The sequence below is a fragment of the Procambarus clarkii genome, chromosome 8, assembly GCF_040958095.1.
Source record: "Procambarus clarkii isolate CNS0578487 chromosome 8, FALCON_Pclarkii_2.0, whole genome shotgun sequence".
NCBI classification, from domain to species: domain Eukaryota; kingdom Metazoa; phylum Arthropoda; class Malacostraca; order Decapoda; family Cambaridae; genus Procambarus; species Procambarus clarkii.
Window position 1 is genome coordinate 52,380,879 of NC_091157.1, and position 3,926 is coordinate 52,384,804.

General features: G+C 37.2%; 1 long non-coding RNA gene across 1 annotated transcript in view; it reads right to left on the reverse strand.

The window, feature by feature from the left end:
- The window catches only part of LOC138362326 (uncharacterized), a 5,338-nt gene extending 1,754 nt beyond the window's left edge, over positions 1-3,584 (reverse strand). Inside the window, exon 1 of the long non-coding RNA XR_011227579.1 lies at positions 3,376-3,584. This is a non-coding gene — a long non-coding RNA (uncharacterized lncRNA). The remainder of the gene's footprint in view (positions 1-3,375) is intronic.
- Between the last annotated feature and the right edge of the window lie 342 nt (positions 3,585-3,926).

A 3,926-nucleotide genomic window follows, 5' to 3' on the forward strand; every position in this document is an offset into this window, starting at 1 on the left:
ACTTGCAAACGTTCAATGGGAATGTGTTCTAAGTAATAAACATCATACACAAAGAATAGAAAAACAGACTTCTGAAGCCTATGAAGTCTGTCTGAAACATGTTCCTTTGAGGAAAGCCAGAAAGAGGTCCAACGTAGAAAGAAAACGCAGGCGACACTACAAAAAAACAACGGAAATGATTAAGCAGACAACTTTTCATACAAAGAAGGAATAATTTAAACAGGGAGATTGTAGAAATAAAACAGAGACTGAAGCATTCATATCAGATTGAAGAGAGGCAACTAGACAAAAAAGCAATTCAAGAAATAAAGGAAAACCCAAAATATTTCTTCATTTATGCTAAATCATAAGAAAATATCAATGCCAATATTGGACCTATTTGTATTAGTGAAGGTTCATACATTGAGGATGACAAATTTCTAATTTGTCATAACACTAATTTTACAATTAGTGAAATCCTAAAGAAGCTGTATGAGGATATGTTTAGCACTCAGATACACAGCATGAAAGTAAAAAATCCGGACAACTTCTTTATGCGTGATATCCAAACCCCTGTAAATATAACCAATATCAACACGAGCATGGAACATTTTGAAAGAGAATTTTACAATATGCCCATGCACTCAGCCCCGGGTCCAGACTCATGGAATTTAATATTTATAAAGAAATGCAAAGTGACATTAGCACAGGCACTCAGTATAGTGAGTAGGAAGAGATTGGACACGGGGGAAATACCAGATGCGCTTAAAGCAGCAGACATAGCCCCTCTACACAAGAGAGGGAGCAAAGCACTGGCAAAGTATTATAGACCAGTTGCACTAACGTCCCACATAATAAAAGTATTTGAGATATTGATCAGGAGTCAGGTCACTACTTTCATGGAAACAAATGATCTCTACAATCCAGGCGAACATGGATTTACAGCGGGAAGATCATGCCTCTCACAGCTACTTGACCATTACGACAAAATCACTGAGGCATTAGAAGAAAAAGGGAATGCAGATGTGGTATACAGTACACGGATTTCACAAACGCATTCGACAAATTTGACCATGGAGTGATAGCACACAAAATGAGGTCAATGGGAATAACTGATAAAATAGGACGCTGGATACTCAGTTTTCTGTCAAACAGAACACAAAGAGTAACAGTCAACCATATAAAATCGAGTCCAAGAACAGTTAAAAGCTCTGTACCTCAAGATACAGTCCTTGCACCATTGCTTTCCCTTATTCTCATATCAGATATAGACTCATATACAAGGCACAGCGTTGGATCATCCTTGGCAGATAACACAAAAATCAGCTTAAAAATTACCTCTGCTGAAGATATTGAAAAACTACAAGTAGATACAGTATTAATAAAGTTTACGACTGAGCAGCAGAAAATAACATGATGTTTAACAGCGACAAATTCCAGGTACTCAGATATGGTAAAAATGAGAACCTTAAACATAATACAGGGTACAAGACACAATCAAATTTGTCCATAGTAGGAAAGTAACATGTAAAGGACTTGGGAATAATAATGTCTGACGAACTAAAGTTTAGGGAGCATAACCAAGCAAATATTGTGGCAGCCAGAAAAATGAGAGGATGGATTACGAGAACTTTCAAATCCAGGGATCCCATCACAATGGTTGTACTCTTCAAGTCACTTGTGTTGTCCCGTCTTGAGTACTGCTCAGTACTCACTTTCCCCTTCAGAGCAGGTGAAGATTGCTGAAATAAAGGGAATACAGAGAACATATACAGCATGCATAGACTCGATAAAGCACCTAAATTATTGGGATCGCCTCAAAGCTCTCCAAATGTACTCACTAGAAAGGAGACAAGAGAGATAACAAATAATATACACATGGAAAATACTGGAGGCCCAGGTCCCAATAAATAAACAGTAAAATAACAACATACTGAAGTGAACAATATGGAAGAAAATGAAGAATATAACCAGTGAAGAGCAGGGGTGCCATAGACACAATCAGAGAGTACTGAATAAACATCAGAGGTCTGCGGTTTTCAACATACTCCTAGCGAGCATAAGAAATATTGCCGGAACAACCGTGGACTTCTTCAAGAGAAAACTAGATAGTTTTCTCAAAGGAGTGCCGGACCAACCGGGCTGTGGTGGGTATGTGCGCCTGCGGGCCACTCCAAGCAACAGCCTGGTGGACCCAACTCTCACAAGTCAAGCCTGGCCTACTGCCAGTCTTGCTGAGTAAAAAAACTCCCAGAACCCCATCAAGCAGGTATTGATTGCTCTTTAAATACTTAGTATAAGCAAAGATATTTAATGTCTGGTGAAGGATGGAGGGTAGGCAATCCAAGAGAGGAGGTGCATACTCTAGATGAAAGCAAACTAAGTAATACTTAATAAATATTCTAAATTGGAATTTTAGGTAATAATGTACAATCTTTGGATGACAAAACAACACATCAGAAAACGAAGATGCAATGATCTTTACGTCTGTCTGGGACAATTATCAAATTGTGTAATTAATATTTTTGTGAATCATTTGCTAATTATACTCTTAGCTAAATGGATAATATGTAGCATGAAAGAATGCTTCATACACTTTTCTGTCCTGAAAATTATGATAATTTGGGCTATCATAGAGTATGCAATATGATTAAAATATACACCAAATCAAGTCGACGATCCAAGCATCGGTTAGGTTAGGTTAGGTTTGGTTTGGTTAAGTTAAGTTAGGTTAGATTTGGTTAGGTTAGATTTGGTTAGGTTAGATTTGGTTAGGTTTGATTAGGTTAGGTTAGGTTAGGTCAGCCTAACATATCATATTTATTCATTACTAACGTATTGCCAGGAAGCTTTGTGAAGCTTGTGTAGCTTGTGGTAGCTTGTGGTAATTAGACAGACCCGTAATTGGGGGGAAAGGGGGGAGGGGGGAACCTCAATATAAGCCTAATTTGTAGCTTCCTGTTCTCCGACACAATGATTTATTTTACGTCAGGCTTTCAGCACAGCCGCATAAAAAAACCTGGTTATTTATTTATTAATATACGAGATGGTACACTGGGGGTTGAGAGAGAAAATAGGAATAATGATGATTTTACAATCTTGCCCGAAACGCTATGCGTACTAGTGGCTTTAGGTATTGTATGTACTACCTCTATCTATAAATCAAACAGAATGTTTTTACTGTAACTCTGCATCTATGTATATATTTTTCCTAAATAAATTATTATTATTATTGTAAAGCCACTAGCACGCATAGCGTTTCGGGCAAAGATCCCGTACCCAGAAGCTGGGTATCTTTGGTTGCCCTGTGACTACTCTTATGACATTCCCTAACTCTTATGACATTCCATAACAGTATTGTTAAACTAATAACAATGAACAGTAGTTCAATATTACCGGAATAATCCAACTCATGTGGCCATGTTTTTGTTGTGAAGCGCGGTCGTTCAGTTCGTATACATCATACCTTCTTACGAAGGTTAGAGTCTTAAAAATGTCTTACCATTGCTGAGAAATCATAAGATATAATTATTTACAATAATACACTGGTTGTTTTTGTTGATTTAGGGGCGATGACATGAGTAAACTGGTTATGTTGTGATGATTTAGGGGCAACGAACTGTGGTTATTAGACTATGTTTTGTACATAAGCAAAAAACAAGATGTAATTATTTTAATTATAACAATAATAACGACAAAAAGTTAATAATTAATGTACTTGTTAAGCAAAATTCGCAATATCTTAGTTTTCTTTAGGAAAAATAAAAGACATCTGGAAAAAGATCTGCATACTATGTCTTACATTTTATTCCATTATTTACACTAAAAGAACAATTAAACGTACACTACCGCCCGTGCCTGGTGCACGGGCACCGGGAGCATCCCAGACACTGCCTTAATCGACTGAGATTAAGGCAGTGTCATTTTCATTCCTTTAGAACAAGGAA